The 26710-nt window shown below is 30.9% G+C and overlaps 1 protein-coding gene and 1 non-coding gene across 2 annotated transcripts in view; both read left to right on the top strand.

The window, feature by feature from the left end:
- Window positions 1-26710, top strand: part of LOC129963667 (zinc finger protein 423-like) — a 206825-nt gene that overhangs the window by 66012 nt on the left and 114103 nt on the right. The gene's annotated exons all lie outside the window — the stretch shown is intronic.
- On the top strand, window positions 20608-20678 carry Trnag-gcc (transfer RNA glycine (anticodon GCC)). The gene has a single exon. It is a non-coding gene; the product is annotated as a tRNA-Gly (tRNA).

Below are 26710 nucleotides of genomic sequence, written 5' to 3'. Positions count from 1 at the left end.
ACGAATAGTTTTAAGTGTACGGATTAAAGCTGTATCGATTTTTTAAAAATAAAATCTGGTGAATTTCATTTTTTTGAATCTTAGATGAAAAATGAACATGTGGCAATTCCCCCTCTTTATGTTAATGTTAAATAACTTCCTTGCAACATGCAATTTAGATAAGCATTGAACCCTATGATGAAAGAAATTTGCAAACACTTTTTTTTCTCCTTCAAAATTTAATTCAACATTTAATTAAAAACATTTCTTCATGAATATATCGTATGAGGCCTGAATAATATAATGCTTATAGAAAGAAAAAAAATTCAAATCTGAACTTATAAATATTGTATAACAGAGTGAGAAAAAATCAGATTAAAGAGGAGTGTTTGATGATGTTATCTTCTCTCAAAGCGCAGAGTCATCAGTCTCACCACCTTCTACAGCTCCAATTTTCATTTTGACTAATGATTTCTAATTTAATTAATGCCTCATCCCCTTCCTCATCAAAACGCGGGCTGCCAAAGAGCAAAATTCGAAGTTTTTCCAAGTCGACAACCCTCCCCACCTTTCTACTTTAATGTGATTAATTTTGGTATCAGATCGATGCAAAGATATAGAGCTGCCATGTTATCGAGTAATTTATTATGTGTTAATAGATGTCGAATCAATTTTACAGGTGTAGCACTATTAGCTGGGTATCAACAGGTTAATTAAACAACTTCGACCGCAGCAAATAAAGTAGCCCCTTAAGATTCAGATCGCTTAGTATGATAAAAAGTAAAGGAATATAAAAACATGGTTCAGTTTTTTTAAACCAGAAGTGAATTAAATGTATTTTTATCATAAATGAGTTTTATTGCAGGTTATTATGTAATGCAATCGATTCATATTGACAGGATAAAAGCAAATAGTGCCACTTCATTTTTTTTTTAAATTCCCCATACAGACGTAGCTTACCCGATGGGTACAAAACTGACACGAATCGGTGGGTGTACAGAAAATATCAGTAGATATAAATTACACCCATCAAGGGTGGAAAAAATGAAATTATAATATATATATATATATATATATATATATATATATATATATATATATATATATATATATATATATATATATATATATATGCAGACATAATTTTATAAATGCGTGGCCAAAAAAAAAAAGAAACCTATGAAATTTTAATTTCCATTTATTTCACCACAGGAGTGATGTTATATTCAAAGTAAAAGCGAAGGGATGGTAAAACGACGTTCCTTTACATCACGTTATAATAGCAAAATCACCGACATTTTTCCCTTCAGTGATTTTACTAAGAGAATCTGATAGGGATTTTTTTGATTTAGGAAAAGAATGTATGAATATATAATGTATCTTTAAAAGAATGCTGTGTGCATTAGGGATTTTTATTCCTTCGCTCTGACTGTGGAAATTGTAAAAGTCATCAGTTTTGTTAAGCGCGTTTTAGAAATAATAAAATTAAAAAAAATAGGAATTTGAAATAAGAAAATATTTTAGAATGAAGTTATCATGGGCTAATTTAAGATAAAAATTAAGAATTTAAATAAGATTTAAATTATATTAAAAATATTATTATACAATAAAAAATGAAGCAATGAAAATATAATTAATATTTGAAATACATAATATACAAGCAACATGATATATAATACAGAATGAAATTTATTAATATATGTGCAATTTATGAACACATATAATAAAAAAATTGTATGTGCAAATGCAAAAATTTATAAATTTCAACCAGCAGGGAGTGAAAATAAAGGTAACAATATTGTTCAAAAGGGGGGGGGGGGAACTGCTGTGAAGTCTATAAAACAAATTAAGAAGGGAGAAAAAGAAAGATACCTGTAATCGAATTTCGGAAGAAAAACAGAAGAAAAGGAGAAAGGTTAGGTGTGTGATAAAATTTAGAAGAAGTATTGTATTTAAATTTGATAATTAAATTGTTGGTTAGAAGAGAATTCGCCGTTTCAGTTTAAATTTCGAATCCCAAGCGCAATATGTTGTAGTTCATAATGTAAGAACTTTTTTTCTTCTTTTTGCTATCTTGAAATAATTGTTCGATTTTGCACTATCATTTCTTTCTTAATATAATAATAATATATAATAGAAATAATATAATAATAATAATAATATATAATAAAAATAATATAATAATAATAATAATATATAATAAAAATAATATAATAATATATAATAAAAATAATATAATAATAATAATAATATGTAATAAAAATAATATAATAATATATAATAATAATAAAAATATAACACTAGCTATTCTGAAGGTGTAAGGCAGAAGGCTGTACAGCAGAATATCGCCTTCGAGATTGGAGGGCTGCGAGTATAAAACCTGATTCCATACAAAATCCACTTTAAATAAAAGTCTAATTTGCATTAAATTCATCGAAAAATTATCATTCTGCCCTTAATGTGGCAACGTCATTTAAGAATCTAACAAAATTCATTTGTTTTCTATGCCAGTATATCTCTTTTGTTTTAAAGCTCTGAGTTAAAACTACAGTAATATATTCATTTTTCGATACATGAAATTTTGATTTGCAAAATATAATTACATATAAATTTGATTATAGGATTAAAAAACTTTCCAATTTTTTATTCTATCTATAAAAAAAAATTATGAAACAGGCAATTTTCTTTATTTTAAAACAACAAATCCTAACTATAAATAAGAAGGATTAATTTTTTGAAATATAGTTGAACCTTGATTATTTGAGCTGATTGGGAATAATCATCTTGGATGATCAACAGTTCGTTTAATATGGATTACCAAATCATGACTCATTTATTAACTGTCAAAGCGCTTGTGAGAGGATTTCCTGATTTTACCAATTTAGGCTATTTCCTTTGCATTTTTCGAATGATTTTATTCTCAAAAGAATATTTGTCTCGCTTTCAATAATATTTCCGACACGTTTATAGTGCCCTTTTTTTCCCATGAAATTCGCTCTCATTATTGTTGAAGTATTTAAGAATGAAATTATGATTTTCATAATTTTTTTTTCTGTTAATAACTTTTTTAGTAGTGAAAGATTACTTTCCCAAAATATCCTTTCGCATGTTTTTTTTTTGTTTTTATTTTTTAGTTATAAAAGATCATGTCCATTTTCAAGTCGTTCATTTTGTGAAAATCAGCTCCATTGCTGACTTCTGACAACATCTTTGAAAGATTGTATTAAGTCAGCAGGTGTAGTCTCTCCGAAACTTTATCACATTCTCTTAATAAATGCGTTTACATATTATTAACCAAATCCATTCGCGAACAATAGTTACAGAAAAGCTTGTGATCTTTGACGATCAATTGTTGGAATGCAGTTTATACACAAATATCAGAAAACCAAATGTGTATTTTGGCAACATCTTTTTTTTCAATCGATTGAAATCAAAATTTAATACTGAACTACAGTTGTTGTTATAAAGATAATTTAGATGCTAAACTTTTAAACCAACTTTTATCAATGTAGTTCTTAATGTTTTGTAGTTAAAGTGCTCGGAGTTGTAGTTATTTTTCTCTGACAGCCAATCTGACAAACTTCCCCTGATAAAATTCCATCCTTCTATCATCTGAGTTATCGTGTTCAGAGACAGATTGGCATGATTCTAAAAATGTATTTTTTGGACTCCAAGAGATCTGAAACGCGGTTATGGGTCAGAATCTCAAGTTTGAGTTTTTTGACGATTACAATACTTCTTTTTGTAAACTCCGCATGCGAGAAAATAAATATCTCTTTTTCTGCCTCCTCTGTCCAAACCTAGAAATGGGATATCTATACATGTTTTTCCCCAATCTGGTTATCACACTCTTTTACTGCTATCAAAATTTTATTGCATCGGGGTGATTCCAAGGTTTACTTTTATGAAATTTTCACATCAAAACCTTTCTGACCACATAACATGGCATTTACAGTCAAAGACATTGAACTTTACTGCCAACGCAGCTTATAAATATACTTTCCACCTTCAGTTTACAAAGACAATGCTGCTTGAGAGCCTAACGAACATATTTTTTTTTAATGGACTTCACTCAAAATTTGATAGAAATCGACAAACTGCAGTAGGGTTCATATACTAAATTTCATCTATGTAGCTCAAAGTGTTTTTTGAGTTATCGGATTCACAATCAAATGGATGAACAGACACTATATAAAAAATGTGTGTTTTCGGATTCATAGAGGTCTAAAAGGTGGAGATTCGTCAAAAACTTGAGTTCGAAATTTTTTACTATTACACCATTTTTTTCATTTGTATACTTCGTATACGAGAAAGTAAAAATAGGGAGCAGAATTCAATTCATTTAACAGAGGCGTCGAATGATGGAGAGCCGAATAATCGAGATATTCTATTCCATTACAACTCAGTACATAAGACTGATATTTATTCAAAGTATAAAGAAGCGATTAAAAATCAACTATATCGAAATACTGAGATTGCATATTTGGAGAAAGTATAAAGAATGTCCGAATAAGTTTACTAACTTTAGAGATTGACCTGGCAAACCAAAATAAGCCTTCTTTGATCCGGATGACAAGAAGGCAGTGAAGTCGTCATAAATTTCAAACTCGATATTTTGAAGAAACGCCACGTTTCAAATCTCCTAGAGGCCAAAAAATACATTTTTAGCATTACTAGTATATATGTCTATCTATAAACCGGATAATTCAGAAACGCTATAAACTAGATGAATGAATTTGGTATATGTAATTGATAATTCTAAAGATTTCTGTCAAATTTTGCTTGAAATTCATTCAGAACCGTACTCGATAACTGAGCAACGCATTCAGTTAGAGAGATAAAATTTGATTCACAGGTTTAGCATCTTAATCCTTAACAAATTTTGCATAAAATCCGTAAAGGGTTGATTGACTATCTTTTGAAATATATGAAATTTGGTATGTGATTTTGTGAGTACCATTGTATGTGAGTTCTGTGTCAAAATTCGGTTTCATTTTAAGAAGGGAAAAAAAGTAGTCCAAAATACATATTCAACTAAATACATGCTCTTCTGTATTAACGGCATGCCATAGATTAAATGCCAAAGATTGCCAGATAGACTTAATGAAAATGCTAGATTCATGCCAAATATCTATATTTGGTAACTATTGTTCGCCAATTCTATGCAAGATTCCAAGAGACGTAATTTTATGTGGGTAGAGGAGGATAACATTTTTATCAGAAAGTTTTGGTGAAACCTCTGCAAACATAGTATCGTATCTAAACTATAGAGATGCCTCTATAGTTCAGTTTAACTTATCAACGTCAGGGCTGTTTTGGAACAGATTTCATCCTTAAGTCTCCGTTGGTCAGATGACAAGGACGACATCTGAACCGGCATTCCCTTTTCCAAATTTCCGCATTACACCAAAAAGAGAATGTTCAGTCTTGATGGATTTAAAATTCACCAAATTTGCTTATACGGCGATTCTTCGGCAGAGTCGGGCTTCGAACCTGAATCCCACCAGTTAAAAAAGTAGTAAAAGATGCACCAGATAAAGTACCCAGTACAGATTTAATGAGACTGAATATACAGGGCAACAACGCAATTGCATTAATAACACAAGGGGTAATTACTTTGGATAGTAAGTAGATTACCGCTTATTTGAAAGGCCTGTTTTCACATTTGATTGTTTCGACTTGCTGATTTTTTTACCCCTTGGAAGAAGTAAACTTAAAAGAGTAAATAGGTTCCTTTATACCAGATAAATGACGTTTCTTTACAGTCTGGTTGATTTGATACAGCTGCCTGCACAGTTAAAAACCGACTGACTTTTTACTGGCCGGTCGAAATCGTTTAGTATTTACTGAACTCTCTTTAAATGCTCCAAAAGGTTGTTATTGATACTGATTCCTGTTTGTCATTTTTCGAATTCATAAATCTATGTAATTATCTATGCTATATAACGTACCTTTTCTTTCATTTAATTCACTGCCAAAGAGCCCTCTATAATAGTTTATATTTACATTTACTTTTCAATGTGCATAATAAAAATAGCTTTTTTTATTGTATTTGATCTGTTTTTGTTCCTCATGGCACTTGCCATAGACAAGTCCGCTGACCAAGTCTGCAATTTTAAGCAGAGAATGTTAGCGTCTCTTGTTTTCAGTAACGCCATCTAGGGCCAAGAGTACGACTTAACTACTCAAGCGTCACAACCCTTTTTACGGGGCGGACTTCATTCATACATTTCATTCACTCATCTACAGATCGTAATTTAGACCTGAATCAGAGAACAATCACCACTGAACCAGTATCCTCAGTGGTGTTGTCTCGACTTGGAGGACTTTACGACCAAGGCAGATTCATACGTACACCAGCCACCTTATACATGGAAAGTCTTCAGCTGGCGGCGTTCGAACCCACTACCCAAGGGATGCGCCCTACCAACTAGGCTATCTCGACCCATTTTATCTGTTTTTGGAATCTGTGAATGACATTTTAGAACGCCTGTATACAAAAGACTTATCAAAATTTTCGTGAAAATGATCAACATAACCATTTTCATATGTAAGAAATTGATTTCATTAATGGACCTTATCCAAATATATATATATAATTGCAAAAGAGGCCAAAAGTATTGTCAATGTAGTGTCTCATCGCCATGTTATTATACTATTATAAAGATAATAAATATATAATTATCTAACTTATTTTTTTAAAATTCAAATAAGGAAATATCGACTAAATTTTAGCAACACTATTTGAGTTTAAATGTGTGTTGTTAAATGTGTGTGATTAATAATATGATTAAACAGTATAATTATCACTTTAATATTTATCAAATAGCAGTTTTAAAGCTTCATTTTTTAATAAAATTCAGGATTTCTCAAGACATTCCATTGTTACAATTCTGAGACAAAACATTTTTAAATCATTTTTTTTATTTAAATTTTCCCTTGTATTACGAGTACGCATTTGTAGAAAATCAACTCATTTCTCTCACCTTATTTATGTAGGATACACTATAAAATTTTTACAAGAAATGACTTTGAACTTCAAACGAAATTTCGAAATAATCCCATTTTGTTTATTTATATAAATTATTTATTTATAAATCATTCTTTTATTATAGTCTCAAGTTATCGCATTACTTCCTCGAAGCACAATGAACTAAATAAATAAACAAAATCATTTTGCATAACAGCAACAAAAATTTGCCAGATTTTCCCACATATTCAAGCTGAACGCCTGCATTGAGGCATCGATCATCGTTGTTGCCACTGCCTTAACGAAAACTACTCACAAACAATTGTCTGACCACGAACCGGAACAAAACCAAACAATTATAGAAAAGACGATACATTAATAGATAAATAGGCACTCAATTTAATTCAACGAGCAACAAATATGACCACAAAGGAAAAAAAAGACTAAAAAAAAAAAAAAAGGCCCAATCGCTCTTCTGACTGCAAACCATAAAAATGAAATTCACCAGGGCTGCCAGACCAAAAAGGCAAAGTAATGCCAAACTTCGTTTGAAATAAGATCGAGTTTTTAGTGAACTGAATTGAAATCACGTATTTTTAAACATCAACTTTTCATTAAATTTTAATTAACTAGTGATAATATTATCCTTTCGACTTCCCCATAAGCATATATATTATTCGTATACTTATACAACAATATTGATTCGTATATTAACACAATATTGTGTGTCATAATATACTTTTAAAAAGAATTATAATCCCGCAATTTCTGTTAAATACAAAACGCATCACTTTCTTCGATATCAGCGGGAGTGGTCTTCTCCAAACTTTCTCGTATACTCTCTAATAAACCTGCCAAGCCAGAGAACGCCTTGCATGGCACTGGCATATAATAGTTGCGAAATGTTAACTTTTGTCATGAATTTCGCATTTTTATTCAATCTGTCGTATGAGGTTTTGGCAATTAATCCTTGCCATGCGATTAGGAGTATGGTAAAATCGAATTTGCGCTTTAAACGCGTTTTTCTTAACCGAATGAAACAAAAATTCCATAAAGAAAACCAGTTGTAGTCACAAAATCCCATACCAAATTTGATATATTTAAGTCATTGCTTTTGTATGCTTTTGAAAGTACAGACCGACAAACAGTCAACCCTGGTTGGATTTCGCTGAAAATTTAAAAGCTACCTACACTTTAGAATTTTTGAACCGAATCTTATCCATCTAGCTCTCTTTGTATTGTAATTATCGTGTTAAATTATGTTCGGACAACCGGACAGACGGTTTTTCTCTGAACAAATTGTACTCAAAATTTGATAGAAATATGCAAATTTGTTGGAAATAACTTATGCCAAATTTCATCCCTCTAGCTCAAGCCGTTTTTTAGCTATCATTGTCACAGATACGAACGTTTTCACAAATACGAATTTTTTTTGATGATTACTATACTTTTGTTATACTACGTATACGAGAAAGTAAAAATGAGGGGAAAGAAAAGAGGTACAGATTTTTTTAAATGTCCTACTTTCAATAATTGAGTTTCTAATTAGATATACAACCGCAGTTTCATTGGCAAAACCACATGCAATATGTAATTTGTCTTAGTAGTCACATTCAAATTTATTGCATTCATAAACATGCAAATATACAAAACGACTGTTGAGCAATGAATGATCTGTTCCGAGATTTCATAGAAAATATAATTCTTATGATAAAATTTCATATTAAATTACATTCATCTGAGTATTTGATTTTTTTATCAGTCAGGGTCAAGATATTACACACAGAGATTCAATACTGGTGCCTTTCTTACATCCAAATTTATAAGAAGTATGTAAGACATTGTTCAAAATCAAATCTATTCTAATCTATATTGCAGCATATTTAAAATACTATAATTAATGTGAAAACATTATGTGAAATGCTATAATTTTGTTTTTAGATTGATCCCTTATCATATGGTTACATGCAATCAATTCTAAACCTTCTTTGGCGATTCAGGTTCATTGAGATGCATGAAAGACTGCTGTAACTCTTGTTATCTTAATTTTCTTCTTATCTTAAATTACTTGATAATTTATATCGGTTCTAAATTACTTGTTCGAGCTTGTATCGAGCCAAATGATTAGTGAAGGGAAAGTGTGACATCTTTTAATGATCAAAGTAAGCCTCTGGCCTCCAATGTACATGTTAGAAATCTAATTAAACTTCAATGTTTTCAGAGGACCCTAACCGCTGCTGGTGTCTTGTTTTGAAATAAACTTCTTGCAGTTAGCAATTGTTGAAATCTACATCTATCTGCGAGGTAACAATAACTTTGAGAAATAATAGTTCAAAACACTGGCAGAAGGAAGAACTCATAAACTTTTTCTATCGATTCATACGTCTCAGACATGGCATGCATCAGCTCCTTCAACCACAGATTTATTTAGAACATGGAAGTTTTTTAATATAATTCTTATAAGCAAGCCACTTTTAGATGGGAAGATTATTTAAGACAAAAATGTTATCCCAAGTGAAAAAAAAATTTTTTTTACTCAAAATTACCATCTGAGAAGTGAACTAATAATATTCCACCTAATCCATACATAGCTGTAAAAAAATTGGCAAATAATATATTATTCAAAGTCTTTAAATGCCCATAACTTCTCCTCATGTGATGTTCGTATCAAGAGCATAATAATATATTCGAATAATGCATTTATAATAACATTTAAACTCAATAAAATAATATCCCAAAATAATTTCTAAAATTCTGAATGATAAGTCCAAAACCGATCGGAACTGTAGTTAAGGCCAAATAAGAATTTCCAAGGCCAAAATTCCGGCCTTAAAAATGCCAATATGGCAACCCTGATCGTTCTTAAAGAGAAAAGCATCATGATTCCGATTTGTGGTTTATCACTGGGCTTGACACGGCTAGAAGTAACTGAGATGTATTTATCTCACTTGCAGATCTCATCAATCACTTCCTTTTATTTATTTTTACTCACCTTTTTTAGTCACTTGTCAATGGCAACGCAGTGTAAGATGGAAAATTCGCTTCCTCTTTCAGTTTTTTTACAGTCGCCTCGTCTCGATCACCAGATCACTCAGCCATAGAAAAATCAGATTTTTGCTGTTAAACAATATTTTGCAAATTTTGTTTTCGCTTCTAATCTTGTCATTTTGTTTGTCTATTGTTTTTTTCACAGTTGTTTTCGATAGTAATGAATATAGGAAGAGGGGAGGGGATACTTTTTTTTTTTTAATCTTCTCTGTCTGAATCATACAGGTTTCGTGGAAAGATGGAGCACTCTCTTTTGAATCTCCGCTTCAGTTGGTTTCGTTATTTCTGGTGCACATTAGTAACTGGTGTTTTAAACATGGATTTGTCAGAATAAAAATAAGCAAATAGTTGTCTATTAAAATAATCGAACAATTTGTATATTTTTCTTGCACAAAGGTAGAATACATCATTTTTATTCTTAAAATGCTTAATCATTTTATAGCTTTATAATAATAGCTTTAACAATAGAATATTCTTTAATTGGAAAAATGTCTTGACCTTACAGACATACAAATGTAGATTTATAAGAAACAAAATAGTCAATTTAAATTTAGGAATAAGTTTAAAAAGGGAATAAAATAAAATAAAATTGCAGAGTTAATGGATCAAATAATAAGTAAAAAAAATAAACCTGAAGAAACAATACAGAAAAATTAATAGATGAAATGAAAAATGAATGCAAAAAAAAAAAAAATGCGTTTAAAAATAGAATCATTTCTTTAATGACGTGATTAGAATTTAGAGAGTTACTTTTTCCGAAACTAATGACATTAACCTCTCCAAAACGTTTTTGCATTTTCTTTAATTAAAAGTATTATCTATTTCTTCCCTCTTAAAAGTGTGAGCCTTGGATAAGGCTGTGGATCCTTTGTATAATATTAGTGAACAATAATTATTTATCAAATGTAGATATTTTGTACGACACTAGCGTTTTTGATTAATTCAAAGTACGATTTTTTTGGCTGTTCTTTTTTGGCGATTAATGATTGACATGCAGTTATTTCACAAGATCCGAAAATTGAATACTTATTTTGGATTCAAAATTTGGCATAATACTGTAATTTTAATCATAAATTTACATATTAAATTTCATTTATTTCAGTAGTTACGTTTGAGAGTTATTATATTTACATACATATGAAGTACGGGGCACATCATAAATTCGTGCAGACTTTAAAAAAAATCATGATAAAAAAAGTGATGCTCAAAAAAAATTGTTGGTTACGGGAATACGTGTTGGAGACTTTGGATGTTTTCCCCCATTAAAAATGATTCAAAAGTGACCGATAGATGGTGTTTACACATCAAACTGAGAAGATTATGCAAATCAGGAAAAGGAGCACAGTAACTAAACTCGGCTGTTTTTATTTTAAAACAAAAGATGTTCAACATGGCCGTCAACACAAGATATTAAGTAAGCGAGGTGCGTAACTACGTCTATTATAGCTGAGTGTAGCATGTCGGCATCGATGCCATCGACGATCCGTTGAATGGCATCTTTCAGTTTCACAAAAGTAGGTGGAGAGCCTCGGCAGATACGAGACTTTAGGTATTCCCACAATCAAAAATCCACTGGGATAAGGTCTGGCGATAGTGAGGGCCACTAGTCTTACATTCTGGGCTTATCACTCGGTCCTCGATGAATCAGGAAACGTTTTGACGGAATGAGCAACATGAAACGAAGCACCATACTGAATGAAAGTGACGGCGGGTAACGCACGTCTTTGCTGCAAAGCAGCCACAACGTGATCTCTCTAAAACGTCAGTTGCAGTGAGTTTTCCAACTGGATACAGGACAAAGGTCTTCATAAAGGAAATGGCATAGAATAAAGAACACGGTGAAGCCACTCCAAACAATCACAAGTAGAGAATGACGATTTAGTCGTGCACTCACGATGTCGTCAAATGCTATTGTTTTGCATATTGACGCCACCATCCAATGAAAAGCTAGCTTCATCTATGCACATGATGTTCAGCAACCATTGTGGGTAACGTTTCATTTGTGAAAGTGCCTATGTTGCAGAGACTTGTCTTTATCGGAATCTGCTGGCAATAATTGGTGAATATCTTGTAAAGATGCAGTTTCAAGATTCCGTCCAAAATGCGTCTTAAAAGTGTATCCACCGGATACACTTTTAAGGAATCTACGTTACTCTCTCAGCTTCACATGATGCCTCGAGTGTCAAATTTCCCATGATACTTTGTACAAGAGGGAAGCGGTCAACACTGACGAATCGTTTGCCACTTCGTGGACAATCCTCCAAAGTCTCCGTTTCCTTAAAAACGGCCTACTAAATTCAGTATCTCATTCAGTGAAATGGAGCTTTTATTCGTCTTGATTCTTTTCACCGTGCGGAACTTCCGAAATATTTTAGTCGTGGATCCATCGTTCTGATAGAAAAGATTAACCACTAATGCTTGATTTGGTAATGATAGCATGTTGCTGGCATCGAATGACGATTCCATTTCTAGCCTTGTGTTTTATGGCTATCGTGATTTGCATAACTCGTCTCGGTTTGACGTGTGAGCGCCATCTATCGATCATTTTTAAATAATTTTTAATAGGAAAAAAAGCGAGAGATTTTTTGAACATATTCCCGCAAACCGCAATTTTTTTTTTTTTAAGCATTATTTTTTTTTATTATATATATTTTAGTTTGCACTAATTTATGACGCACCCTGTGCATATAGTCCACTCTTAATCGGATTTTTCTCAAAACTTGATAAGTTTTACACTTTTAGATGCTAAATTTTATCTCTCTAAATTTTTAGTTTTCATAATTATCGTGTTCACTTGTATTCAGACAGCCAGGAAGGCAGACTTCCTCTGAATAGATTCCATTCACAATTTGATAGCAATCAGCAAATTTGGTGTCCTTATACCAAATTTCATCCGTCTGGCTCAAAGTGGTTTTTTTTTTTTTCACGAACTTAAATAATTTTTTAAAAATCTATTCAAAGAGCTCTATTCAAGAGACTCAAAGAGCTCTGAAATGTGTAACTTGGACAATATAGGTTGTATAAAAGTCTGGGAGGATGGTAGCCGGCTAATTCATTTCTTCCGCTTTTCCAGAGTTCACATTCCTGAAGATTATGGTTATCACTATCGATTTCTATCACATAATAATATCTTACAGCACTACTCACATCTCTTCCTCAAAATTGTTAATATTCCTCAAACTAAAATATTAATGTAGTATTCTGAAATGAATCAAACCAACTAGCCATTTCTAGATTACCAAGTGAAGTCGTCATAGAAAAGGCGTGTGTTATCAATATTTTGGACAGGGAAACCTAATCAATCAGCATGTGACGATTAACGCTATTTAACACATTCGCTGCCATGTTTCAAGCATGGGATTCAGACCATCTATCTAATTAGATGTCCCTTTTATCTATATCTTTTAACTGTGGTAAAGAAAGATACAAGTAAGCGTGAATCACGGGTAATACACGGAACAAGCAAAATGTTAATAGTCTGCTGTGCCGCTTTAAAGAATGAATGAGAAATAACTTTTTTTTCAGAAAGCTCAAGTCTGGCTACTCGTAAGATCTGTAATTGCTTTTTAAAATTTAGAATGCTCTTTGAATTGAACAGAATCCTATAGATTCTTCCATACAGAAAGTTGTATCGCTATGTGTTAAGAAGTACTTTTCTCTGAATTAAAGAAAATCTCCTTTAAAAGACAGCCGAATATCTTAAGAAACCAGCCTCCCAGAAAAGGTCAAGAATCTTCTTTCTCAGAATCTATGTTTTCGAAACAATTATAGAGCTTTTTTGGAACATTTCGTTGAATCTGAATTGTAACAAATTTTTTTTTAAATATGAATTACCTGCGAAAAATTATTACGTTACTTTTTTTTACCTACGCATGATGATTCTTACTGCACAAGAGCACATCTTTTGGTTCTAAAAGACATCTTATACGGTACAGAAGAGGGGAGGGTGAAGAAATAGAAAAAGCATGTTCTTGAATGCAGCTCACCGAAGCGATCCATGATGGAAATCACTTTAACTGACAACAAAACGTCTTTAGGACGAGGAGAAAAGTTTTTTTTTTTGAGAGTGAGAGAGTAGAAAAAAGGAGAGGTCCTTTGTTCCACGACCAAACAAGCAAAGAAAGAAAATGTAAATGTGCATATCAGGCAAAAGCCAAAATAAAAACATTCTCTCCAATCTCATTCATTTCTTAACTGCAATCATCCGTCATGCATCGCGTCATGAAAGGAATACAGTAAAAAATTAAGAAACGGTTGGCAATTTGCGGCTCTTTTAGGTGTAAAAGAACCTGTAATTTCATGCGTCTCCAGTAGCTCAGGCACCCAAACGAAAACTGCCGCCCACCCTATAATTTAAAGGGTGCCGATTTCCTTTTCCATTTACCCTGTCTCAACTCTCCCCTTTCTTTCACCTCTCTCTTTTTTTTTCTGCTGTTATCATACTTTTCATTGAAACTTGCAGATGAGATGGTTGGATTTGTGGTTTATCCATTCAAATTTGTGTTGTTTTGTTTTTATTGTTTTTTATTTAGAATTTTTGATATGAGAAAGGAATAATGATTTCCGCTTTTTAATGTTCCAGTGTGGTTTTGGCATAACACAAATAAAATGAAATATGTGCTGTATTCTCTGTGAGGTGACTCACTTCCATAGTGTTTTTGATTTCAAGAGGGCATTGAAATGCAATTTGATAATCTCTCATCTTTGTGAAATGCTATTCAATCTTTTTTCTTTCAACGTAATCACATTGATTTGAATATCATTGACTTAAATAGCAATGATCAATGAATTCTGATTTAAATAGTAATGATCGATAAACATTACTTCTTTGAATGACAAAATTTTGCATCACTTAAATATTATCTATCTAAATATATTTTTTACCAGCTTTACATGTATCCTATGTTTTCTCGCGCAGATGTCTATACATTTTAAACTACCGTGCTTTGAAAATGAAGTTTCTCATTCGGAAATTCAGTATTCCGTTTCATTCAGTATTTCGATAAATATTGTAGTGAGTTATAAGCTGATGAAAAAAAAAAAAAAAGAGAGAGAGAGAGAGAGGGTTATTGATTTGATTCTATGGCTCTGTTCTTAACCAACACTCTTCAAAAACTGGTTGACTATCGTACACATTAGCAACAAAAGGGTTTATTCCTAAAGTTTTTTCTCGGGCCGTCGTTGCCTGGTAGTAAGGTCTCGGCTTGTGAACCGTAGAGTTTCAGGATCGAGACCCCATTCCACCGAAGAACCGCCGTGTAAGGGGGTCTGTTGCACGATAAATCCGTCAGAGCCAAACGTCCTCCCGTTGCTGGGGTGTGATGTGGTGTGGAGAGGGGGTGCCAGCTCAGATGTCGTCCTCGTCATCTGATCGCGGTTCAAAATTACGAGGTCCGTCCCAAAATAGCCCTAGTATTGCTTTAAACGGGACGTTAATATAACTAAACTAAACTAAAACCTAAAGTTTTTTCTTAGTACTACCTTCCCTTTCAAAATAAAACACAAATATGGACTAATCTCCCCTGAACGACCACCAGACAGAAAACACGCACTCCTTTACCATAGTTATTGGATATAATAACCAAATTTTTTCCTCAGTTACTCTACAACCTCTTTGGTTAACAAAAGATTATACCCACTGCTGCATCCTGATTTTCTTAGTCGTAATGATGTAACATTATCTTTGATTTGAAAGTGTGATACCTTTGAACATGAGGACATTTAATCCACTTCGGCAGATTTATTGTATATAAGGTCCACTTATGTTGTGCTTTTTTTCCCCCTCCTTTCTTTTTTTAAACATTGTCCGGAAGCGACCACTGTCAGAACACAAAACTGGAACTTTGGCAGCTGATTACTGCGCCCCATGCTGATGTCTAGCAATTAGAACCAAAACCAGTATGGAAATGGCTGAATGAAATATGATGAAAAGCATCTAAATATCAAATGAGTTAAACATTGTGATCTTCTTTTGTTTATTTATTTTTTTATAAACTTATTCATATAGTTAGTATCCATAAAGAGCATAAGAATTACCAGCAATGCTTGAAAAAAGATTACTTGGTTCTCCAGAGTATTTCAGTGAATCGTTCCGAAGAAAAATATTTTAGAAAAGTTTAAGAATATAATTTTACATCAGCAATATCAAGACTTTTGTTAACCAAAGCTTAAAAGAGTTGATTTTTTTCTTCCAACAACTTCTAACATTTTAGATAAATTTAATAGCGTTGTTTTTAAAATTGCTTAAAAACCACTTTAATAGTGTTGAAGAAATATTTGCAAAATAGGAAAAATTCAACTAATTTTAAGAAAGAAATGGGATTGAAGAAGAGGAGGGAATGGCAGCTGAATGAACGAAAGATCGTGCTAATCTTGATGATTATCCCGATTATTATTTATTTCAACACTGAAAAACACTTTTTATTAATTTTTATTTCATGATTTAATCTAGAATCATAGAGTAGTAGTCTAACGTGAAATGAAAATATTCTAAAAAGGATATGTTTTAATTATTATGGATACATAAATGATTGTCTCCTTATTTTTTAGATTGTGAGTTAACCGTCTAACTAAAGGAGAAGGAAGGGGGATGTAAAGACAATTCGAATCCTTAATCCGAAATATCATAACATGATAGTGTTTTAGGATAGATATTTCTATCTTTATTCAATTTTTAAATCTTATGCTTTATTAAATAACAGAAAAAAACGTGTAATCCAGAACAGTATTTAATATTGTTGGAATACGCTTTAGTATAAACCCATGAATGAATTTTAAAAAAATGAAAGATTTGCAGAGCAATATGCAAAAATATTTTTAGAAATTAATAAGATTAGAGAAAAAATTGTATGAAAATAAAATTGCCTTAACTTTTGTTGAATTTTAACCTGTTGTAAAAGTAGAATTTTTGCAATAATATACTCCGAAGTATAGCCTTAACATTATTCCGCATAACGTTATGAATAATTTTTAAATAAAAATTTAATGAAAATTCTTAAAAACTTCAGCTTAGTGAGTACTTTCTACTCAAGAAGTAATTAACTGTCAAATTTGTTTGTTCTGAGTTCAATGGTCTGACCTGTGAAGCGTTTTGAACCATTTTTATATAAAGCACATCCTTTCACACATGGAGTTTACAGGTAGTATGCGAACCTATAAACCTTGCCATGTTAATAAAATAAAACCAGATCTACTGGATTCTATGTCTGAGTTTTACTTTTTTTTATATCAATCCAATCCTTGAAATGCCAACAAAGTGGGCCTTTTTCTGTTTCACAAAAGACAGTGAATTTTCTCCTCACTCAAATGATCTTGCCACCCTAAACCGAAAGACACTCAAATCCCTAATGATACACCGTGATGACGGTGTGTGTGTTTTCTCTCTTCTTTCATTTTTTGTGAAAGAGGTCCTGGTGGTCCCAATGACTGAAGCACACACACAGAGATAATTTGAGGAAGAATGATGGTTTACCACTGTATAAAATGTTTTTTTTTTTTCCTTGGAATGTTGACCCTTAAAGAAATTCAGTGATGTAACTTTTTATCTAACGTCAGTAGCAACGTTGCATCAGAAGTTAATTCTATAATACAATAAGAATCCAAAAATTTCCTAGATTTTTCGCGAAATTTCTTAAATTTTGAAATCATTAACTTCTGAAATAATTGTCAAATGAAAATGATTTATGTTAGCATTTTTAAAAGCAAACGATTATCTTTGTAACGCGACTTTTAATAAACATAACTTTTTCTTTGATTTCAATATATTTCTCAAAAATCTTTTTAAATACAATTTACAACAATGCTTTCTATTGTTTTAATCAAGTTAAAATCACTCTTTTTTTTTATAAATTTCCTCGAAAACATGCTTTTGCCATCGTTAAAATTATAAAACATTACTTTCTTTGGGCACTAACAAAACAGTAAAAATTTGCTTCCAGTTTGATTTTGTAACATGCACATCTTTTAACCAGTACAATTTTTTAAATGCTCCTAATTATTTTGTAGAGTAACTCTCAAGTAACATTCTCGTCTTCTGTCCGCAGTTCAAAATTATGAGATCCGTCTTGAAGTAATTCTCATGTTACCTGAAAACGGAAAAGTAATCTTACATTCAGAATTATTTATCATTGCCATTGTAAAATGTTTGAAAAAAAATAGAAAGAGAGATTTCAGTCACATTTTAGTTCAATGTTCCACTTTAACTGCTGGTTTTAAAAAGAAGCGACTTGTGTAGGCTACCCAGAATATGTTTCAGGTGGGATTCCTAGAGTATTAAACTCATCATAGATATTAATTATAAAAATATTTGACTTTTTTTAGATATATATAAGCATTTTTTATAATACTGTTAACTGATTTTTAAATATATTATAATTTAGAGGAAATTAAAAAAAATCAGTATTTATTTACATTATTGTTATACACAATTTATATATTTAATATATTTATATAGATATTTAATATATTTATTATTAGACACAATTTAAAAAAATTTTTTTTTTTTTAAATTAACAGTATTTCATAATATATTTAAAAATAACTTATTCGAAATTTTCGTTCCAAAAGTCTATCTATTATTTCTTCAAATGCTTCTTCAATTGGGTATAACTTGAGTCAGAGTCCCTTGAGACCATGGGTATCCTGCATTTCGCCAGTCCAACCATATATCAATTATAATCAACACACATCTATAATCAAAGCTTCATTATTTATTTTACTTTATTTTTTTCGCCTCGCGATCTTAGTTCTTTCAAATAAATTTAGTTATGAATATATGTGTAAAGTAAGTAAATAAAGTGATAATTAATAATAATTTAAAGGAAATATTACTAAAAATAATTATTATGTTAAATTTAAATTAATCCTAGGAGATTTCTTTAGCTATTTTTTACGAGTTTAAAGAATAAGAAAACTGAACTGGAATTTTCGTAAACCCAATATAATGTATGCCTAAATCGGGAAAAATTCTTTTTTTTTAAATCTTTATTAATGAATGAAATTAATGAATTAAATTAATTGAATTAAATGAATAAAAATTTACACATGATTAAATAATAAAATTTATTTAAAACAAATTTTTAAATCACTCTTGTATAAGTGTAATTAGTGTACTAAAAAGAATGTTTTATCACTTAGAATATCTTCAATGTGGACTACTCATAATAATAAATACTAGCTGTCTTTAGCGACCGACTTCACTTAGATTATTAACTTCTGTCAGTAATATGTATTTTTTTAATTCACCTTGTTATTTGATGCAAACTGAAAAACATGAATTCATTTGAATCAATTTATTGCAAAATAAAAAGTGTATATATTATGAAATAAAAGCGGAAGTGAAAATCCTGATACGGAATTAAAGATTGGCAAAAACACGTGATGGAATGTTTTGGTGAGTTTCAATTCCAGTGTAAAATTAAAAAACATTAAGTATCAAATTGAATTAAACACTATTATTAACATTAAGAGATAAAAAAAAATCAAATCTATTTCAGGAAATCCATTTCATTTCTGTGTTTTGTTTTTTTTTAATTCTTAAAATGATCCAAACACAATTTTTGTAAGGTAATTGTTTCTGAAGATTTGAGCATCAATTTCCATTGGCAAGTCAGGGATTACCCACTGATGACAGTTAAGCCTATTTCTGCGCTCGATTAAATTTTCTGTTTGAAGCTTATTTCATGGCTTTCTTCTAACAAAATGGATAATTTAAGTACCACGGCGAATCCTTTCCAAAACATTTAATAATATTTCAGCTGCGTCAATTATCTATGTGAAGTGCTCAATTTAATCCAGCTGCAAATATATTATAATAATATTCAATGAAGCAATCCAAAATACGTATAAAAAATTTGGCCTGCTCGCGGTAATGATATTTTGTCTATATTTGACTGTTGCCAGTCGACAATAAGTAAGAAGAGTGATTTATGTCCCACATATATTAGAGTTTTATATAAAAAGATTATGGAATTTGGAAATAAATTTTCTCTTGGATTTACAACTAAGTGGGGGCCACCCGAACGTATTAAATTGAACAATGAACTATTGATTAAGTTCTGAAAATATTAAAATAGTATATTGTGGCTGGAAGCTCGGTGGCTTCGCGCTCACAACGCATAGGTCCGAGGTTCGATCCTCGGGCTGGGCATGGTCGACTCAGCCTTTCATCCTTTCAGAAGTCGATAAACTGAAGACCAAGCATGCTTGGGAACAAAATACTGAGGGTTCCGCTTTAGGCTGAACACCTAACTGGGACAGATGTCTTGCACCCCAAGGCCCTCGGTGAAAAAAGCAGATGTGGGCACTATAATCCTTGGTCCACATGGGTTGTCGTGCCACTGAGTTTAGTTTATATTGTGGCCGAGAATTTCATTTAAGAAATAAGTAAGAAATATTTCTTAATGAAAGAAGATTTATTTGCAAGAAATTTCAGTAGGGAATTTTAAAGTTTATAGGAAAATGTATATATATATGCACACACACGTAATATTTGATTTACTAACTTGACTACCATTTCCTGCAATGCAGCTGTTATAATGTAAACAAGCTGCTCAGACTAGAAGAGTATATTTTAAATGCATCAATTTTTATTTTACAGACGTAAGGCGTGAGCATCGGTGGTTCAGTGGTAGAATGCTCGCCTGCCACGCGGGCGGCCCGGGTTCGATTCCCGACCGATGTAGGAATTTTTTTTTATTGTTTAATCGGCAAGATTTTTTTTTTTCACATCAATGCTTTTAGGGTTTTTTTTAAAAAAAGCTGATTAAAAATAGTTTCTGAAGGCCCACGGTTATAATGTATTTTAAGTATTTTTATTTATTAAAATGATTACTATTGACCAACTGTTGTTCCTTTTACATCGATATATTATTCCTTTCGTCAATGTCAATGAATATTTTAGGAATCGAAAATATAACGATACTTGCCTCGCCGTAAATATTCTACCACTGTGTCAAATGAAACAAATTTTGCCTCGACGAATATAGAATCAAATAGAATATGCAAATGAAATTACTTGAAATTATTGCTGCTCAGATTTCTAAATTTTACTAATATTTGCCGCTCATATTTCAAAAACTTGAAAATTGGATTTTGAAATTATTCCCATTTTTATTTACTTCCAGTTTTACTTATTTTTCATTTTTACACAAGTACTTACCAATACGTGTAATAATTTTTACCTATAAAAAAGAAAAGTTATGTATAGTCGTCTGTCTATTCCAAAATTGTTGACGTTCGCATTCGATCCGTTTTGACATTGTTCACTTTAGCCATAAGAAACTCGAGTAAACGATAAAAAAAATGACATTATCTCTATCATTAGCTCTAGAAAAAAATATTATCTCTACCGTTGTCTTTAAAAAAAATGAATAATTTTTCTAAATATACTTGTGTTTCTAAAATAGAAGTAGAGGACTTTTTTCCAATCAACACAAATTTTGATCTTGTTTGAAAATTTGTACATTATCAGCATTTTAATTTGCGTCCTTGCCATAAGGTATTATTTTCATTAGCCTGTTTGTTGTGTTACTTTATTGTGCACTTTTAAATATGGCTTTTTCAATATTTTCTAAAAAATTTTAGAATCGCTAATTTATCAAACGAATGTGTAGATATTTCAGGATTTTTTAAGCAATTCATCACTATAACGCATTTCTCTTGAGTGCCTTGCTTTATGTCATCATATAATTCCAAGGAGATATTGATTTTTTTCCCCGACCAAACCTTGTTTTAGACCTATAGCAATTTAAAGCGATTTTAAAATGTTGCTTTAAAATATTAAAAATGGCTCTCGGATGTTTCTCTTTGACTTTTAAATCTGATATTTTTTATAACTTCCTCCTTGGAAATTTCTTTAGTTCTCTCGGTATTTTAATATCATTATAAAAACGCGGAAAAACAGTCAATTAAAATTGAAATATATTACAGAAAGTCGAGTTTTATTTATTTAAATGAGCTTTTAATGAATTAATCATTTTAAAAATTATGGTATCAAAAGCAAAAAATAATTTTAAAAAATGAGATTTTTTTTTTTAATTAGGTCGAATCTATATTTATGGGACAATTGATTTTTGTCAATTTTTTTTTCTCTCTTTTTTCGTCGTTTTAGCTATTGCTTCATGATTTTATTGTAGTAAATAAAATAATAAAAAGAAATTGAGTTATTTCTAGGAAAACATGAATTATAGTTATGTTATAGTTCCAATATCATTATTGATCTGAGTTTGTATTTTAAAGCCAGAGTGCATTCATAGTTTTGTAATGACTTTATAGCATATGAAATTTTACTCTTCATCCGTTCTTTTTTTTATGTTTTTTTTCTTTAATAATAATAATTAGAAGAAGAAGAATACATTGTTGATTGTGGCAAAAGGTTTAATTCAATAATATTTTATAAATGAAAAAAATATTTCACTAAAATAACCTCTTTTCCTCATCTTTGGAAGGCAGTTGTGTTTTTTAATTAAACATCTGTAAACTAATGAAGAGATGAATTTCAAGACAATTTTAGAAATTATTAATAATTCCTTTTATTGCAAAGTGTACCTTGTTATGTTAACTGATCTCTTATGCGTTATGTTTGTATAAATGTTTATATATGTATAAAAGATATGTCATGCCTCAAACGCATCTCTTAGTTTTCTTATTAGATAGGTGTTAAAAAATTTTCGAACATTGCCTGAAGAAAAGATTTTTCCCTCTATTATGAGATAATTCGCTGAAATTGGAGAAAAGAAATGAAAGTATGATATTAAATACCAAAAATTAAAGCTCCGAATAACAGTGGCGTATTCTTCGAATGTCAGATACATTGTTTCAATCCTATAAACACTTCTGACAAAGAAACAATTGCAAATAAACAGGTGCGGGACAATAAATGCAAATTATTACAGAATGAAACAATGCCAAATGAAACTGCAATCAGTTGTACCTCAGATCCACTCATGATAATGAAAATCAGAAATCTTCATTAAATCAAGAATCACGATCTGCTTCTGATAAGCAAAGCACACATGTATCATTCTATATTTATTATTTCTCTTATCACAACATTTCGATCCTCTCGGCCTCTCCGATAACAGAAATGCCGCATAATCAAATCCGATATTAATATCTGCTTCCACAGAGAGCATAATCAACCGTGTCAACAACATCAACCGACACGGCCCTCACTATTACAACACGCAAAAATAGGAAGCTTTGGCCACTCCCTCACCTGCACTCTAAAACCATTAAAAATCAACCAAACAAATAAAAACGTTCCCATATACACCCTTAAAATATCCCATTATAAAGCCGCCACCAGGTAGATTGAAACGCGTCCAATGACTTCACTTAAGCAACCCCTATCATAAAAGAATGAGGTGGGGAGGGCACGAGGGGGGCACTTCCAGTGTAATCAAACCTGGAATAATAGTGGGCATCTTCAAGCATCCCCCACCCAGGCCTGGTGCCCGCCCACTCATCACACCACCCTCATATCACCCTCAGAGGTCATCTATCAAGGCTTTTTCTTCATTTTGGCCCGAGGGAGCGATCGTGTGGAACGTATCCGCAGGTCCCACAGATTTTTTTATGGGTGACCCCGCTGTCGCAGCGAGCAGGTGCTTCCTTCACATAGAAAAAATAATAATAAAAAAACTGCTGCCGTTTTAATTAGGGAGTCCAGGGTAGCTCGATTTAGCTGGTAGTGGTTTCGGTAGCTCGGACACGGGCGTCGGTTTAGAGCATTCAACAGGTAATCTGTTCCCTCCTGTGAAGATGATTTGGCGAGCGCCATTTGGCGTGAAGCGCTAGATTCAGTCGAAAGTGTTTTTAAAAATCGTGTGGAGTTCTCTAGCGAATAGATAAACTCATTATTCTTTACTTGTACCTAATTATGATTAATAATTTGAATCTGAGACATCTGAATTTTTTATAAAAGAGTCAGTCTATTGTCTGTAATATTATAAAAGAGGCAGTTTGAAAAGAACTTTAAAAAAAATTTCATGTAAGCAATTGGAACGTTCTTTCTTCGAATTTGTCGGGAATTTGAATTTTTTTTTTTTTTTTTCTTCTGGTTCCTTGAATTTCTTACTTGCATAAGATTAAGACATCATTTGTAATTAGAATTTATGTTCGTTAATTCGAATAAAAATTGTTGAGATTTCTTGAGGTTTTCGATATTTTTAGATTTTGTAGTTTGTTTTCTCAGTTATCTTACTTAAATGTTTTCTGAAGGTTCTTAATTCATTTGAGTTTTTTTCCCCCTATACGCAATATTTAATTTTAAAAATCTTCATTCCTTAAAAAAATACATAAAAACATTTAGCATGAATTACAAAAATATTTTTAAATTCTTTTGCGCAATTGTCGCATTTAAAGTGTTTTAGCTTTTATTAAATTAGCCTTTTATTAAATTTCTTGAAATTTTTATTATTAAAATTATTTAAAAATTTTAATAATATTAATCATAAATTATAAAATAATTTAGCATGAATTACAAAAATATTAATCATAAATTATAAATAATATTTAATTATAATTACTTAATAATTAAATTTATTTGTTTATTTATTAATTATGTATTATTTATTAAAACTTTCTAACATTAAATATAAATCTTTAATTTTGTTTTTGATTTAAAGGCTCTCATTTTCTGTCGCTGTACTCATTTTTAGATTTAGATCATTTCAATTCAATTTTTTTATGACTCAAATTTCTATTATAGTCTTGTCAACTTTGAACTGTCCAATGTAATAAAAATTAAATTAAATCGTATATTATTTATTCTGATTATTTTAAAATCTAGAATTGTTGGGTATGACTTTTCAAAACACATTTTCCTTTATTTTAAAATTAACGAAATGCCAATATTTACCCAATGTATCAGAATGGGTTAAGCATTGGCCTTGAATTATGTATGTTTCGACATAAATAATATAAAAGGTTTCTTCAGGTATAAGTTTTCTTTTAAAGAGTAATGACATTTTAAATTCTTTATATAAATTAATTCCGTTTGGTTTTTATTATTCTTTGACTAATATGTTTTATAGAAACGCCAGTGACTTATCTGTTTTCTTTATAAGGAAAAATTATTTATTATTTATTTTCTAGATAACTTGTAAGAGTAAAATATTAATAATAAGCTATTTTTTTCAACAGTAAACCAAGATGTGCGGTGAAAATTACACCTAATATCTTTTCTTACACATTTTCGCCAGCAGCGAGTTCCTGCCAATAGTAGCAACCCTGCCCTTTTATCGTCTTCATTACCTGGTTTCGGCCACAGCGGTGGGGCGGGACCGTTTCGTCTGCAGTACGCACAATGAAACAATAACAGCCGGCCGACTGCCCATTCCGAGATGGGTCTCTTTAATGGCATCAAGTGAAGCGGTGGGCTTCAAAGACGCGGCCGAAATTGCTACCGGAGACTCTATTCAGAAATCTTTCTTTAGAACCTTCAAAGCCAAAAGGACCACCCAATATTTATTTCACCCTGCCATGTCGATTCGGCGCTAATTGTTCTCGGGACGGGTTTATGGGAACCCCTTTTTTTTCCAAAGAAGAAAAAAATCCCCCCCCCTTTTTTTATTTTGTTTTATTTTTTCTATCTTTGTTGCTTTCACATGGGATATAGAAATAACAAAAAGGAGAAAAAAAGTTTTAGTAATAAAAAATAAATGAAGTTGTGTATCACAGATGTTAGATTATCATAGTCCAATATGAAATTTCGCGCGCCTGTATTTTGTTAAATCATCAAACAGTACTTTTGGATAGGAATAAAACTATAGATCATAATGTGTTCAAACGTTTGATGTTCCAAAAAATTCCATATAATGCAAAAAAAGAAAGAAAGAAAATCGAACTTTTTATTTAAATAATCATAACATAGTAATGCTTTAAGATAAATTCGTCTATCTCTTTATTTTATTTTTTTAAAAAAATTCTCTTAATTACAATAACAATCAAAACGCAAAAGTTGCTTCATAAGTAAACATACTTATTAAAATAATGAAAAGTGTTGTTATAAAATATATTGAAAAATACTTTGCAAAATTTATTAAAATAAGAGAAAAAATAGTACAACAATCAAACTGATATCGTTGAAAATATAATTTTTTGAATTTTAAAGATCATAAAAATAATTGTATGCGGTAATAATCTCCGAAACAATTGGAGAAAAACATTAAATTTCGATTGATTTTTAGTTACAAATCTTATTAAAATTTCGAAAAATTCTTTCTCAATGAACATTAAGAAAAAGAAAAGGGGGGGACTTGATGATTTGACTCAATTTTTAATCGTACATGTTTCATCACGTTACAATTTACTGATAACCGGCTATAAACATTTTAATATTTATAAAATTGCCGCCATTTAACCCATCGAAATGAAATTCTATTCCGAAAAAAATAAAAATCTATCTGAAAAATATGTTTTCATCCAATATCATCATAACACTATGTAATTTCCTTTTGTTTATGTAACTAATTAGAATGTCTCTTAACTAAAACTCTGGGACAAAACAAAAATAGTGTTAGAGTAAAAAGTTTAGAACTTTTTTGGTCATGCTATGATATTTGAGAGTTCCATTATTGTTCCTTTAATGTTTTAAAATTTTTATAATGTATACTCATTAATCTCACAGAATGGTATCCATTTTTTCAAAATATCTATCAACCAAAAAAAAAAAAAACTATATAACTATTATTAATATGTCTTTCTTTATTT

Source organism: Argiope bruennichi, chromosome 3 (genome assembly GCF_947563725.1).
Source record: "Argiope bruennichi chromosome 3, qqArgBrue1.1, whole genome shotgun sequence".
Lineage (NCBI taxonomy): Eukaryota > Metazoa > Arthropoda > Arachnida > Araneae > Araneidae > Argiope > Argiope bruennichi.
Note: the sequence above shows the minus strand (reverse complement) of the source record. Positions and strands in the feature narration are given on the sequence as shown.